General features: G+C 45.8%; 1 pseudogene; it reads right to left on the bottom strand.

Moving 5' to 3' along the window:
* The window catches only part of LOC112235104, a 130201-nt pseudogene that overhangs the window by 57602 nt on the left and 55206 nt on the right, over window positions 1-17393 (bottom strand).

Below are 17393 nucleotides of genomic sequence, written 5' to 3'. Positions count from 1 at the left end.
CAGTGTTTAGTCAGTGTGTGTGTGTGTCAGCTTGTTTAGTCAGTGTGTGTGTGTGTGTCAGTTTGTTTAGTCAGTGTTCCCGTCTCATAGCTTTCTAGCTCCCTCTATGGAAGTATAATCTCTGCCCTGACAAACAATCCTTTCATATAAATATTGGAGACCTCTGCTCCAGATCTTAAATCCTCTGAAAATGATTTTCTTTTTTTGTTATGGATAATTTCCCTCCCCTAGTTGGGTCTGAGGTCTTGTGATGTGGCAGTGTCAGGCTGTGTGGCCCACTGAGGCAGTAGGAGACCCCTACAGTAGCACTTTGATCCTACTATGACCTGGGCTGGCGTGACACGCAGTAGTTATATACAGGGTCTGTTCCAGGGTCAGTAGTTATATACAGGGTCAGTAGTTATATACAGGGTCAGTAACTATATACAGGGTCAGTAGTTATATACAGGGACAGTAGTTATATACAGGGACAGTAACTATATAGAGGGTCAGTAGTTATATACAGGGACAGTAGCTATATACAGGGTCAGTAGTTATATACAGGGTCAGTAGTTATATAGAGGGACAGTAGCTATATACAGGGACAGTGACTATATACAGGGTCAGTAGATGAGGACAACAGGGATTAAATGGTGCTGTGAGATGAGGACATCAGGGAATTAAATGGTGCTGTGAGATGAGGACATCAACCACGCCTCTTCAGCGAACTCTACTTTGGTGAGTTGTGGGCAGGGCAGGGCATTCATTCCTTCCCCCCCCCAGAGAGATTCTTAGCGCTCTACTAAAATATATTTTGAATCTTCTCTCCACTCCTCCCAAACTCAAAACAAATGTTCTTCGTTCTCTCCTGGTTTATTCCTGGACAGATGAGTTCCTCCCATAGACCTATAAAGACATATAATAACGGCTTCTCTCCTCCCTAGAGAGAGAGCGAGAGAGAGTGAAAACGCACCCAGCCAGCGATTAGAGGCTCCAAACTGTGCTACAATTAGCTCCCTGTGGTTAGCAGGCCTGTCATTTGGGTTGAGGACAGCAGGAAGATGAGACTAAGAGGGGGTTGGGCTAAGGCGGCCACTGCCTGTCCCTGCTCCTACTCCCTCCTCTCTGGAAGAGAGTGGTACACAGCATGTTGGGCTATGAGAGGCCCTAACACCACTGTCTGAACCACAGAGAGAATAGATGTAGAGAGAGAAAAGACAGGGAGGATACAGAGTCAGACAGGGAGGATACAGAGAAAAGACAAGGATGATACAGAGACAGACAGGGAGGATACCGAGAAAGACAGGGAGGATACAGAGACAGACAGGGAGGATACAGAGAAAAGACAAGGATGATACAGAGGAAGACAGGGAGGATACAGAGACAGACAGGGAGGATACAGAGACAGACAGGGAGGATACAGAGGAAGACAGGGAGGATACAGAGAAAAGACAGGGAGGATACAGAGAAAGACAGGGAGGATGCAGAGAAAGACAGGGAGGATGCAGAGAAAGACGGAGGATACAGAGACAGACAGGGAGGATACAGAGACAGACAGGGAGGATACAGAGACAGACAGGGAGGATACAGAGACAGACAGGGAGGATACAGAGACAGACAGGGAGGATACAGAGTCAGACAGGGAGGATACAAAGAGAAGACAGGGAGGATACAGAGAAAGACAGGGAGGATAAAGGGTCAGCTGATGAAAGGAGGGATGTTTCTGGAATAAGGGCTGAATGCATCTGCTTTCATATCCCTACAGGACGTGTCTGAGGACTACTGTACCGTGCCAGACGACTGAGATCAGAATTATACAGCGCTGCCACAGCAGATGTTAGATCTGCTTCAGATCAGTGGGGGCCCAGGCCTGGTCCAAGACATTTGGTCAGCGGGGGCCCAGGCCCAGTCCAAGACATTTGATCAGCGGGGGGCCAGGCCCAGTCCAAGACATTTGATCAGCGGGGGGCCAGGCCCGGTCCAAGACATTTGGTCAGCGGGGGCCCAGGCCCAGTCCAAGACATTTGATCAGCGGGGGCCAGGCCCCAGGCCCGTCCAAGACATTTGATCAGCGGGGGGGCCAGGCCCCAAGACATTTGTCCAAGACATTTGATCAGCGGGGGGCCCAGGCCCGGTCCAAGACATTTGATCAGCGGGGGCCAGGCCCAGTCCAAGACATTTGATCAGCGGGGGTCCCAGGCCCGGTCCAAGACATTTGATCAGCGGGGGGCCAGGCCCAGTCCAAGACATTTGATCAGCGGGGGCCAGGCCCAGTCCAAGACATTTGGTCAGCGGGGGCCCAGGCCCAGTCCAAGACATTTGGTCAATGGGGGGCCAGGCCCAGTCCAAGACATTTGGTCAATGGGGGCCGAGGCCCAGTCCAAGACATTTGGTCAATGGGGGCCGAGGCCCAGTCCAAGACATTTGGTCAATGGGGGCCGAGGCCCAGTCCAAGACATTTGGTCAATGGGGGCCGAGGCCCAGTCCAAGACATTTGGTCAATGGGGGCCGAGGCCCAGTCCAAGACATTTGGTCAATGGGGGGCCTGGTCCAAGACATTTCACAGGAAAACACTTCTAAAAAGTGGCCTGGACCCAGAGAACAGAAGTGGTTCTCGCTGAGAATTACTGGTTGTCAGACACATGGTTCATTTGCCAAAATGCAGTTCACAGGAAAAAACTATTGTAAACAGTGCACCTAATGGAAGGGGATGAACATCTCAGTTAGAAACTTAGGAAGATGGGGAATCTAATAGCAACTACTTGGATGGGTTGCTAACATGACTTGGCTTCAAAAAGCATGTTTCTTTCCTGTACCAGCTTTCTGAGGAGCTGCTCTCACGCTGTCTGACAGGTGGTAGGATAATCTGCTCCTCAAACGAGTCTCTGGTGCTGCTCCTCAAACTAGTCTCTGGTCCTCAAACTAGTCTTTGATGCTGCTCCTCAAACTAGTCTCTGGAGCCTCTCCTCAAACTAGTCTCTGGTGCTGCTCCTCAAACTAGTCTCTGGTCCTCAAACAAGTCTTTGATGCTGCTCCTCAAACTAGTCTCTGGAGCTGCTCCTCAAACTAGTCTCTGGAGCTGCTCCTCAAACTAGTCTCTGCTCCTCAAACTAGTCTCTGCTCCTCAAACTAGTCTCTGCTCCTCAAACTAGTCTCTGCTCCTCAAACTAGTTTCTGGAGCTGCTCTGCTCAAACTAGTCTCTGGAGCTGCTCCTCAAACTAGTCTCTGGAAACTAGTCTCTGCTCCTCAAACTAGTCTCTGCTCCTCAAACTAGTCTCTGCTCCTCAAACTAGTCTCTGCTCCTCAAACTAGTCTCTGGATCTAAACTCCTCAAACTAGTCTCTGGATCTGCTCCTCAAACTAGTCTCTGGAGCTGCTCCTCAAACTAGTCTCTGGTCTCTGGAGCTGCTCCTCAAACTAGTCTCTGGAAACTAGTCTCTGCTGCCTCAAACTAGTCTAGTCTCTGGAGCTGCTCCTCAAACTAGTCTCTGCTCCTCAAACTAGTCTCTGGAGCTGCTCCTCAAACTAGTCTCTGGAGCTGCTCCTCAAACTAGTCTCTGGAGCTGCTCCTCAAACTAGTCTCTGGAGCTGCTCCTCAAACTAGTCTCTGGAGCTGCTCCTCAAACTAGTCTCTGCTCCTCAAACTAGTCTCTGGAGCTACTCCTCAAACTAGTCTCTGGATCTACTCCTCAAACTAGTCTCTGGATCTACTCCTCAAACTAGTCTCTGGAGCTACTCCTCAAACTAGTCTCTGGAGCTGCTCCTCAAACTAGTCTCTGGAGCTGCTCCTCAAACTAGTGTCTGGAGCTGCTCCTCAAACTAGTGTCTGGAGCTGCTCCTCAAACTAGTGTCTGGAGCTGCTCCTCAAACTAGTGTCTGGAGCTGCTCCTCAAACTAGTCTCTGTATACACTGTGCATGTGTGACAAATAAGAAACATGACTAATGAAAACACACACGCGCCAATTTAATTCCACAAATTTATGCAAATGAACCTAGACCATTAAACATCAAATGCATTTTCAGCAGCTAACCCGGGTAACATCCTTAGTCCAGAAATCAGAATATCCAGAGCTGTTGACTGAAGTACAAACGGTTGTCCATAATCAAGGTTAGTGAACGCTGTTCTGATGTCCAGAAGCCATTTTCAGTCATAGGAAATGAGGGCGGAGACATGTGCAGTTAAACTGAACAAAAATATAAAAAACATCTAAAAAAGTGTTGGTCCCATGTTTTATGAGCTAAAATACCTAGGGGGTTGAGCAACTAGTGGTCTAGGAGGGCCACGGAGGGAATGTGTCGCGTCTGTAGTTCATCTAAAACTATGTGTTTTATTCCTTCTTGGGCCATCAGGGTCCCTCAGACACGGGGAAATGCTGCTCACCCCCCCGTTTGGAACAATAACAGTAAAGAAGGGAGGACATACCGGGCAGACCAGGGTCCGTGACCCAAATGGAACCCTATACCCTACAGAGCCCCATCAATAGGAGTGCACTATATTGGCGAATAGGGTTCAATTTGGGACGTGTGGCAACAGTGGTTCCCAGCTCCCACTCCTTGTGGAATGTGTTAGAATGTTAGAATGTTAGACAGACAGGCAGGAAGGCTGTGTCAAGACACTTCTCAGACTCCTCATTCCACTTCCTGGCAGTCTCTGGTTGGTTAGCCCTGGTAGGGTCAGGCAGCAGCACATTGTCACACTAACATGGCAGTTCAATAACTCTGCTCTTGAACAAGGTATCTAATTACACTGAGTAGTTTTATTGTCACCAGCACAACAGGGGATTAGATGGTACTGTATCGTAGACCCTGGTGTTACGGCCGAGAACAGGAATAAGTGACTGCGCAGAGATATCAAACGAGGAAAAGGACAATATAGGAATATGGAGGAATCATATTACACAGGCTCCGCCGCCCACCGCATGTGGCAAGGGGCTAAGGTCTATTATAGATTTACAAAGGAAGACCCAACCGTGATCTGCCCAACGTTGCCTCTCTACCAGACCAACCAACACACTGCATTTTATGCTTTGACAAAAACAAAGAGCGGGTGTGAGGGTCGTCACTGACCCAGATGATTGGGTGAACTCGCTCGGAGGCAGACGTCTTTAAATCAGGTCAACACCCGCAAGGCCACAAGCCCTAAAGGTTTTCCTGGGCGCGTTGTCAGAGCATGCGAAGCTGGCAGGTAAATTCACAGTCATTTTCAACCTCTCCTTGTCCCAGTCTGTAATCCCACATGTTTTAAGGTGGCACCATAATTCCTAAGAACTCTAAGGCTTCATGCCACAATAACTACCGCCCTGTAGCTCACATCTGTCATCATGAAGTGCTTTGAGGGGCTGGTCATGGATCACATTAACTCCATCATCCCAGACACACTAGACCCACTCCAATTTCACACCTACCCAACAGATCCATAGACGATATCAATTGCTCTCCACATTGCCCTCACGCACTTAGATTATGGGGAATACCTATGTGGAAATGCTGTTCATTGACTACAGCTCAGCGTTCAACACCATTATATGAGTCCAACCTCATCGCCAAGCGTAGGACTCTGGGTCTGAACAACTGGATCCTGGACTTCCTGACGGGCCGACCCCCAGGTGAAGGGTACACAACACCTCCGCCACGCTGACCCAGGAGTCCCACAGGGGTGTGCTTATAAATAACAAACTAAATATATACAATAACTATAATAGTCTGTATCTTTATTGACATATTATTTTATTATTATTATTATTAATGTTATTAGTTATATACATATGCTTAGCAGACGTTAATGTGAGTGTAGCGAAATGCTTGTGCTTCTAGTTCCGACAGTGCAGTAATATCTAACATCTATCTAACATCTATCTAATATCTAACATCATATCTAAAAGTAATCCAAAACGACCTAATACACACAAATCTGAAGGGGTGAATGAGAATATGTTTGTGTGTATATATATATAAAATATATAAATAAAGATGCTATAAAATACAGGATATAAACATTGCAACAAAAAAAAACATCCTCTCACTGTCAACTGTGTTTATTTTCTGCAAACTTAACATGTGTAAATATTTGTATGACCATAACAAGATTCAAAAACTGAGACATAAACTGAACAAGTTCCACAGACATGTGACTAACAGAAATTGAATGTGTCCCTGAACAAAAGGGTGGGGGGGTCTAAATCAAATGTAACAGTCAGAATCTGTTGTGGCCACCAGCTGCATTAAGTCCTGCAGTGCATCTCCTCGTCATGGACTGCACCAGATTTGTCGGTTCTTGCTGTGAGATGTTACCCCACTGTTCCACCAAGGCACCTGCAAGTTCCCGGACATTTCTGGGGGGAAATGCCCTAGCCAGACGTGCTCAATGGGATTGAGATCCGGGCTCTTCGCTGGCCATGGCAGAACACTGACATTCCTGTCTTGCAGGAAATCACACACAGAACGAGCAGTATGGCTGGTGGCATTGTTATGCTGGAGGGTCATGTCAGGATGAGCCTGCAGGAAGGGTACCACATGAGGGAGAAGGATGTCTTCCCTGTAACGCACAGCGTTGAGATTGCCTGCAATGACAACAAGCTCAGTCCGATGATGCTGTGACACACCGCCCCAGACCATGACGGACCCTCCACCTCCAAAACGAATCCCACTCCAGAGTACAGGCCTTGGTGTAACGCTCATTTCTTCGACGATAAATGCGAATCCGACCCCTGGTGAGACAAAACTAAGTCTCGTCAGTGAAGAGCACTTTTTGCCAGTCCTGTCTGGTCCAGCGATGGTGGGTTTGTGCCCATAGGCAACGTTGTTGGCAACGTTGTTGCCGGTGATTTTCTGGTGAGGACCTGCCTTACAACAGGCCTACCAGCCCTCAGTCCAGCCTCTCTCAGCCTATTGAAGACAGTCTGAGCACTCGGGCAGTTGTTGTTGCAATTCTGTTCCTGTCCCGCAGGTGTTCAGATGAAGCGATCCTGTGCAGGTGTTGTTACACATGGTCTGCCACTGTGAGGACGATCAGCTGTCCATTCGGTCTCTCTGTAGCGCTGTCTTAGGCGTCTCACAGTACAGACATTGCAAGTTATTGCCCTGGCCACATCTACAGTCCTCATGCCTCCTTGCAGCATAACTAAAGCACATTCACACAGATGAGTAGGGACCCTGGGCATCTTTCTTTTGGTGTTTTTCAGAGTCAGTAGAAAGGCCTTTATAGTGTCCTAAGTCTTCATAACTGTGACCTTAATTGCCTACCACAGGCGCATGTTTATTAATTGTTCATGATTCATTGAACGAGCTTGGGAACAGTGTTTAAACCCTTTACAATGAAGATCTGTGAAGTTTTGGATTTCTACGAATTATCTTTGAAAGACAGGGTCCTGAAAAAGGGACGTTTATATCTGAGTAATGTAAACATTAAAGTGCCATTGTTTAACGTGATCCAGTGATCCAGTGATCCAGTGATCCAGTGATCCAGTGGCCAGTTATTGGGTCTCAATGTAGGCAGCATTCTCTCCGAGTTAGTGATGTTAGTGATGGCTGTTTAGCAGTCTGATGGCCTTGAGATAGAAGCTGTTACATTAGGTATTGCTCTTGTCCAGATGGGGTAGGGCAGAGTGATGGCGATTGCATTGTCTGTGGATCTGTTGGGGCGGTATGCAAACTGAAGTGGGTCTAAGGTAGCCAGTAAGGTGGAGGTGATATGATCCTTGACTAGTCTCTCAAAGCATTTCATGATGACAGAAGTGAGTGCTACGGGGCGGTAGTCATTTAGTTCAGTTTCTTTGCCTTCTTGGGTACAGGAACAATGGTGGCCATCTTTAAGCATGTGGAGACAACAGACTGGGATAGGGAGAGATTGAAAGATATCCCTCTAGTGGTGTGGGGGCTGTGCTTTGGAAAATGGGTGGGGTTATATCCTTCCTGTTTGGCCCCGTCTGGGGGTGTCCTCGGATGGGGCCACAGTGTCTCCTGACCCCTCCTGTCTCAGCCTCCAGTATTTATGCTGCAGTAGTTAATGTGTCGGGGGGCTAGGGTCAGTATGTTATATCTGGAGTACTTCTCTTGTCCTAGTCGGTGTCCTGTGTGAATCTAAGTGTGCGTTCTCTAATTCTCTCTTTCTCTCTCTCTCTCTCTCTCTCGGAGGACCTGAGCCCTAGGACCATGCCCCAGGACTACCTGACATGATGACTCCTTGCTGTCCCCAGTCCACCTGACCGTGCTGCTGCTCCAGTTTCAACTGTTCTGCCTTATTATTATACAACCATGCTGGTCATTTATGAACATTTGAACATCTTGGCCATGTTCTGTTATAATCTCCACCCGGCACAGCCAGAAGAGGACTGGCCACCCCACATAGCCTGGTTCCTCTCTAGGTTTCTTCCTAGGTTTTGGCCTTTCTAGGGAGTTTTTCCTAGCCACCGTGCTTCTACACCTGCATTGCTTGCTGTTTGGGGTTTTAGGCTGGGTTTCTGTACAGCACTTTGAGATATCAGCTGATGTACGAAGGGCTATATAAATATATTTGATTTGATTTGATTGAAAATGTCCGTAAACACACCAGCCAGCTGGTCTGTCCATGCTCTGAGGACGCGGCTAGGGATGCCGTCTAGGCCAGCAGCCTTGCGAGGGCCTTGCGAGGGTTAACACGCTTAAAATGTTTTACTCATGTCAGCCACGGAGGAGCGGGGTTAGAGGGCCGCGACGGCGGCACTGTATTATCCTCAAAGCGGGCAAAGAAGGTGTTTAGTTGTCTGGAAGCGTGACGTCAGTGTCCGTGATGGTTTTCTTTTTGTAGTCCGTGATTTCCTGTAGACCCTGCCACATACGTCTTGTGTCTGAGCCGTTGAATTGCGACTCCACTTTGTCCCTGTACCGGCATTTTGCATATTTGATTGCCTTGCGGAGTGAATAACTACACTGTTCATATTCAGCCATATTCCCAGACCTCTTTCCATGGTTAAATGCGGTTGTTCGCACTTTCAGTTTTGCGCAAATGCCGGAATCCAGCCACGGTTTCTGGTTAGGGTAGGTTTTAATAGTCTCAGTAGGTAAAACATCACCAATGCACTTCTTACAAACTCACTCACCGAGTCAGCGTATAGGTCGTTGTTGTTTTCTGAGGCTGACCAGAACATATTTCAGTCAGCGTGATCAAAACAATCTTGAAGCGTGGATTCCAATTGGTCAGACCTGCTTTGAATGGTTATAGTCACTGGTACATCCTGTTTGAGTTTCTGCCTATAAGACGGTGGGAGAAAGATGGCGTCTTGGTCGGATTTGCCGAAGGGAGAGCGGGGGATGCATCTCGGAAGGTAGAGTGCATTGCTCCCACGCGCAGTGCAATCAATATGCTGATAGAATTAAGGTAGCCTTCTGCTCAAATTTGCTTTGTTAAAATCTCCAGCTACAATAAATACAGGCCTCAGGAGATTGTTTCCAGTTTACATAGAGTTCAGTGAAGTTCCTTGAGCGCCGTCTTGTTGTCTACTTGAGGGGGAATGTACACAGCCGTGACGATAACTGACGGGAATTATCTTGGGAGGTAATATGGCCGGCATTTGATTGTAAGGAATTCTAGGTTGGCTGAGCAGAAGGATTTGAGTTCCTGTATGTTATGATTACACCATTAGTCGTTAATCATGAAGCATCCTCTTCCCAGAGAGGTGTTTCTCTTTGTCAGAGAGAAACATGGAGCGATGCATGGAGAAGCCCGGTGGCTGAACCGATTCCAACAACATATCCTGAGAGAGCCATCCTTCCATGAAACAGGGAATGTTACAATGTCTGGTGTCTCTCTGGGGGGATATCTGGGGGGATATCTTCTTGGCTTGTTGGGTCTCTGAGTGCCGTACTCAGATTATTGCGTGGTTTGCTTTTTTCGTAAAGCTTTTTTGAAATCTGACACAGCGGTTGCATTAAGGAGAAGTTTATCTATATTTCCATGTGTAACACTTGTATTTTCATCAACATTTATAATGAGTATTTCTGTAAATTGATGTGGCTCTCTGCAAAATCACCAGATGTTTCTGGAACTACTGAACATAACGCGCCCAATGTATACTGAGATGTTTTTATATAAATATGAACTTTATCAAACAAAACATACATGTATTGTGTAACATGAAGTCCTATGAGTGTCATCTGATGAAGATCAAAGGTTAGTGATTAATTCTCTCTCTATTTCAGACTTTTGTGACTCCACTCTTTGGCTGGAAAAATGGCTGTTTTTCTGTGACTTGGCTCTGACCTAACATAATCGTTTGTGGTGCTTTCGCGGGAAAGCCTATTTGAAATCGGACACTGTGGTGGGATTAACAACAAGATTACCTTTAAAATGGTATAAGATACTTCTATGTTTGAGAAATTTTAATTATGCGATTTCTACTGTTTTGAATTTGGCGCCCTGCACTTTCACTGGCTGTTAACGGGATTTCAGCCCTAAGAAGTTGTTAAGATTTCCAGAGATAACAATGTAACAAAAACATTTTTTTTAAATAAAAGAAATGCTGCATAGTTTCCAAAGGACTCAAAGTGAGGCGACCATCTCTGTTGGCACCATCTTCCAATCACTCACACATAATATGCACATACAGTTGAAGTCGAAAGTTTACATACCCATAGGTTAGGGTCATTAAAACTTGTTTTTCAACCACTCCACAAATTTCTTGTTAACAAACCACAGTTTTGGTAAGTCGGTTAGGACATCTACTTTGTGCATGACACAAGTCATTTTTTTAGGCTAATTGACATCATCTGAGTCAATTGGAGGTGTACCTGTGGATTTATTTCAAGGCCTACCTTCAAACTCAGTGCCTGTTCGCTTGACATCATGGGAAAATCAAAAGAAATCAGCCAAGACCTCAAAAACAAAATTGTAGACCTCCACAAGTCTAGTTCATCCTTGGGACCAATTTCCAAACACCACGGTCATCTGTACAAACAATAGTACGCAAATATAAACACCATGGTACCAGGCAGCCATCATACTGCTTAGGAATGAGATGAACGTACTTTGGTGCGAAAAGTGCAAATCAATCCCAGAACAACCGCAAAGGACCTTGTGAAGATGCTGGAGGAAACAGGTACAAAAAGTACCAATATCCACATAACCAGCAAGGAAGAATTTACTGCTCCAGAACCGCTTTAAAAAAGCCAGACTACGGTTTGCAACTGCACATGGGGACAAAGATCGTACTTTTTGTAGAAATGTCCTCTGGTCTGATGAAACAAAAATAGGACTGTTTGGCCATAATGACCATCGTTATGTTTGGAGGAAAAAGGGGGAGGCTTGCAAGACGAAGAACACCATCCCAACCGTGAAGCACGGGGGTGGCAGCACCATTTTGTGGGGGTGCTTTGCTGCAAGAGGGACTGGTGCATTTCACAAAATAGATGGCATCATGAGGATGGAAAATTATGTGGATATATTGAAGCAACATCTCAAGACATCAGTTAAAGCTTGGTCGTAAATGGGTCTTCCAAATAGACAATGACCACAAGCATACTTCCAAAGTTGTGGCAAAATGGCTTCAGGACAACAAAGTCAAGGTATTGAAGTGGCCATCACAAAGCCCTGACCTCAATCCTATAGAAGATTTGTAAGCAGAACTGAAAAAGCATGTGCGAGCAAGGAGGCAAAAACCTAACTCAGTTACACCAGCTCTGTCAGGAGGAATGGGCCAAAATTCACCCAACTTATTGTGGGAAGCTTGTGTAAGGCTACCCGAAACATTTGACCCAAGTTAAACAATTTAAAGGCAATGCTACCAAATACTAGTTGAGTGTATGTAAACTTCTGACCCACTGGGAATGTGATGAAAGAAATAAAACCTGAAATAAATCATTCTCTCTACTATTATTCTGACATATCACACTCTTACTCTCTTATGGAAACATCCGACTTCAACTGTACATCCCTAAAGCTGTGTCCCTTCAGGTAGCAGATGCAGAAAGCTAAACAGAAAACCATCCTACAACTCTACAATCACGTGTGCTGAAAATGGCTATTTCCACAGCTGTGAGTATCAACAGAACCTGGACTTATAGTCTTCCAGTAGTTCCCCCTTCAGAAAACAAACATCTAACTCTGAACACAACCACGGCTCTCAGCCCAGCCAGTCCAACTCTCCCCTCTGTGGTATTGAAGAAGAACCAGAGAAAGAAACACAGTCCAAATTAGATCCAGACTTTCTCCCTCCCTCTCCGTTTCAAAGAGAAAAACATGTGTAGTGATGCTCTCTGTGGAGGCCTGGCTCACTGCAGAGACAGAGCAGAGGACATTTTTTTAAAGAGAGAAAATGAATATGTGAGTGAATCCAGCAGGTCAATAATTCCAGATGTTGTTGTTGCTGCAGTAGAGACATGAGTCATACACACAAGGATGGATATTAGGTTTGGACAATATATACCGTATATATACACTACTGCTTATAACTACAAATGAACTATATAAGATGTACCAAATAAATTATATCAGGGCTCCAACATTTCATTTGCTAACTTGCCTAAAGGGTCAAGATCAACCTTCTTGTAAAACGTTCAGAAACATTCTGCAATTTTGCTTAAAATTCATTTTAAAAAGTTTGCTTTTGCAAGAAACATAAAGATATTTCTGAGTCAGGATTAAAGAAAGTCAGGATTAAAGAAAGTCAGGATTAATGAAAGTCAGGATTAGGGTTGCAAAGGGTCGGAAACTTTCTGGTAAATTTCCGGAATTTTTCCATGGGAAGTTAAGCCCCGGGAATTTGGGGAATTCTGCTTAAATTCATTAAAAAAAGTTCTTATAACAGTGAACCTTTTTGTGGGATACACATAAGGCAATTCTAGGTCTTGTGCCATATTTTGGTCAAACTATCCCCAATCCAATGGAATTGCAACCCTCTGCATGTGCAGTGCATTCTTCCATCACATGTACAGCTGATTCTCAAGATCTTACACAGTAATGAGATGCTATTGAGCACACACTACTACACTGACTGAGCCAAGGACTAGATGCTTTCTGGTAAGCTTTGATTACAATACTTGGTGGGGGTGAATATATTTTATATGACATACATGATTTTTGTTAACTAGTAAATAGTAGCGTACAGCAACGTGTGTTTAATAAATAATTTAAACTCGTTAACAATTTCTGCTAGTTAGTTTTTGCTACCATGTGGGTTTTAGTTTGCTTGAGCCTGCTGACTGAGTAGTGTTAATTCACCTGTTTCCATACATGTTTCATTTTAAAACATCTTACAAAGGAGTTGTTTGATCTAACTGTTTAACTATTTATCTGGACATGGAATTGTATTTGTTTTTTTTTACTCATTTTTCTAATCTTTACAGAAAAATGCCACGGCCACTATCTGATGTGTGGAGACATTTCACTGCTGCTAATGTAGAAGGAAAAGCTGTGTACATTTGCAAATACTGTGCCAAATCATATGTGAAGAACGCAACAAAGATGCAGAATCATCTGGTCAAGGGCATAAAGTTCCCTCAGCACTCACAACAAGCAACCTTGTCACACTACCTCTATTTCTATTCGAGGTGAAAATGATAAATCAGACACCTTATCGATAACAGCATTTGCTGGATGTAGAGTTCAGAATGCAAGTGAAGGTCAAGCAAATCATAGAGAAAGCAGACTGTATTGCAATCATCTCTGATGGGTGGTCGAATGTTCGTGGGCAAGGAATAATTAACTACATCATCTCCACCCCTCAACCAGTATTCTACAAGAGCACAGACACAAGGGACAACAGACACACCGGTCTCTACATTGCAGATGAGCTGAAGGCAGTCATTAATGACCTTGGACCACAGAAGGTATTTGCACTGGTGACAGACTATGCTGTGAACATGAAGGCTGCTTCGTCTAAAGTGGGAGGAGTCCTACCCTCAAATCACACCCATTGGCTGTGCTGCTCATGCATTGAATCTGCTCCTCAAGGACATCATGGCACTGAAAACAATGGATACACTCTACAAGAGAGCCAAGGAAATGGTTAGGTATGTGAAGGGTCGTCAAGTTATAGCAGCAATCTACCTCACCAAGCAAAGTGAGAAGAATAAGAGCACCACATTGAAGCTGCCCAGCAACACCCGTTGGGGTGGTGTTGTCATCATGTTTGACAGTCTCCTGGAGTGGAAGGAGTCTCTCTAAGGAATGGCCATATCACAGTCTGCCAATATGGACCGCTCCATCAAGAGGATCCTCCTGGATGATGTATTTTGGCAGAGAGTGGTAAAGCTGCCTGAAACTCCTGAAACCTATAGCAGTAGACATTGCACGGATTGAGGGAGATAATGCCATCCTGTCTGATGTTCAGACTCTGCTTGCAGATGTAAGAGAAGAATCCGTACTGCCCTGCCCACTTCACTGTTGCTCCAAGCAGAGGAAACTGCAGTTCTGAAATACATCAAAAAGTGTAAAGACTTCTGCCTGAAGCCCAAACACACCGCAACGTGTTGGACCCCAAGTATGCTGGCAAGAGCATCCTGTCTGGTGCAGAGATCAACAAGGTCTATGGTGTCATCACTACAGTATCTCACCACCTTGGCCTGGATGAGGGCAAGGTTCTTGGCAGTCTGGCAAAGTACACTTCCTAGCAAGGGCTTTGGGATGGAGATGCAATATGGCAGTCGTGCCAACATATCTCATCAGCCACCTGGTGGAAGGGACTTTGTGGATCTGAGGCTCTTTCCCCTGTTGCCTCCATCATCCTCCAAATCCCACCAACGTCAGCCGCCTCAGAGCGCAACTGGTCCTTGTTAGGGAACCCACACACACCAAAGCACGCAACAGGCTGACCAAGGGTTGAAATATTAGTGTCAATCCAAGGCATATTTGAGGCTTTTTGAGCCCGACAACGAGCCATCCCCAACAAGGTTGGAAAGTGACAGTGAAGATGAAGCCTGAGAGTTTGATGTTCAAGAGGTGGACATTGAGGAGGTCCAGGGAGAAGACATGGAAGCCTGAGAGGATGACAACCAAAGCTTTCATTTCTAGACTATCATTTTACAGATGTATGTTGAAAACATTTTTGGGAGATGCAATGGATCATTCAATATTCCCTTTCTTTTGTTGTTCAGTGAAATCATCCCATGTGAAGAGTCAACTCATTTAATTAAAGTTCAATTCGTAACAATTTATTTTATTTCTATTGGAAGGATTTGATCATTTGCAATTATGTATACTTAAGATAAGGTTTACACACACACACACACACACACACACACACACACACACACACACACCAGGCCCAGCCATTTAAGCAAACCATACATGGGTAAGACGGAGGTGAAATACGGAGAGACTCAAAATGGTAATAGAGCTGAAAACCAAAAGGACAGGGGACTCAAACTTCTCATTCTCCCATTGACATCAATCCCAAACACAAACCTTAGTTAACACGTTAGTCTCTAAGCTATCCAGTATAACATGACCCTCCAATGACCTTTCTACATTGTGTTGCCATGTAGCCTAGTCCTCACCTGCTGCAATCAGGCTGATCCAGAGAACAACCCCCCAGAGAACAACCCCCAGAGAACAACCCCCCCAGAGAACAACCCCCAGAGAACACCCCCGGGTCTACTGCAACACCGCCACAGTGTAAAACAGTAGAGGCTGACATCGGCAACAAGGCTGATACTCCAGGCCTCACACCTGGAAGGCTGTTCTGATCAGCTCCTGATACTCCAGGCCTCACACCTGGAAGGCTGTTCTGATCAGCTCCTGATACTCCAGGCCTCACACCTGGAAGGCTGTTCTGATCAGCTCCTGATACTCCAGGCCTCACACCTGGAAGGCTGTTCTGATCAGCTCCTGATACTCCAGGCCTCACACCTGGAAGGCTGTCTGGAGACACCAAAGGCAAAAGGAGATTCCTAGAAATGCACAAGGTTAAGATACCCATAGAAGTTGCAAGGCAAACAGATATTGAACCTAAGACAGTTCAGACCCTGGCTGCCACCGAGTCCCCATCAGTCTCGCTCTTTCCCTCTCGGGGCCATATGGGAGCTATCACAGTACTATTCTTATTGTCCGGTGCCAACAGCTTATAGCTTTTCTGTCTTTATTGAAAACAGTCATTTATTTCCCTTAGAAGAATCGAGAGGGAAAGAGAGAGGGAAAGAGCGAGAGAGAGAGGGAAAGAGCGAGAGAGAGAAGGAAAGAGCGAGAGAGAGAAGGAAAGAGCGAGAGAGAGACAGAGAGGGAAAGAGCGAGAGAGAGAGAGGGAAAGAGCGCGAGAGAGAGAGAAAAAGAGCGAGAGAGAGAGGGAAAGAGAGAGAGAGAGAGAGGGAAAGAGCGAGAGTGAGAGAGGGAAAGAGAGAGAGAGGGAAAGAGAGAGAGAGAGAGGGAAAGAGAGAGAGAGAGAGAGAGAGGAAAGAGAGAGAGAGAAAGGGAAAGAGCGAGAGAGAGAGAGAGAGAGAGGGAAAGAGAGAGAGAGAGAGAGAGAGAGGGAAAGAGCGAGAGAGAGAGAGAGAGGGAAAGAGCGAGAGAGAGAGAGAGGGAAAGAGCGAGAAAGAGCGAGAGAGAGAGAGAGAGAGAGAGAGAGAGAGAGAGCGAGAGCGTGCAAGCAAGAGAGCCAAGGAACAGCAAGTCTTCCTGGGGTGCAGCAAAGTTAAGGCAGTTATAACATTTTAAAACATTACAATACAGAATTCACAACAGACTGTGTTCTCTCAGGCCCCTAAACCACCACTACCACATATCTACAGTACTAAATACATGTGTATATAGTTTCAGTTGGAAGTTTACATACACTTAGGTTGGAGTCATTAACTGCTGCATGACTGCTGCATACACTAGTTGTAGGATCAGCAGAGGCCTTCAGGTCAGTTAGAGGGACATTAATTAGGTTACTTACATTGTGTCTTCCAACACCCCTGGGATAATGTACATTTGCTGAAGCATTATGACAACTCAGTGACACAATGGTAGGGATTAAGACACTAACAGCTTACAGAGGCAATTAAGGTCACAGATATGAAAACGAAAGAGAGGCCTTTCTATGGACTCTGAAAAACACCAAAAGAAAGATCCCCCGTGTCCCTGCTCATCTGCGTGCTTTAGGCATGCTGCAAGGAGGCATGAGGACTGCAGATGTGGCCAGGGCAATACATTGCAATGTCTGTACTGTGAGACGCCTAAGACAGCGCTACAGGGGGACAGGACGGACAGCTGATCATCCTCGCATTGGCAGACCACGTTCAACAACACCTGCACAGGATCGGTACATCCGAACATCACACCTGCGGGACAGGTACAGGATGGCAACAACAACTACCCAAGTTACACCAGGAACGCACAATCCCTCCATCAGTGCTCAGACTGTCCTCAATAGGCTGAGAGAGGCTGGACTGAGGGCTTGTAGGCCTGTGGTCAGGCAGGTTGTCACAAGACATCACCGGCAACAACAAACCCACCGTCGCTGG

The sequence above is a fragment of the Oncorhynchus tshawytscha genome, linkage group LG26, assembly GCF_018296145.1.
Source record: "Oncorhynchus tshawytscha isolate Ot180627B linkage group LG26, Otsh_v2.0, whole genome shotgun sequence".
In the NCBI taxonomy this organism is placed as follows: Eukaryota; Metazoa; Chordata; class Actinopteri; order Salmoniformes; family Salmonidae; genus Oncorhynchus; species Oncorhynchus tshawytscha.
This window is presented reverse-complemented; position numbering and strand designations above follow the sequence as displayed.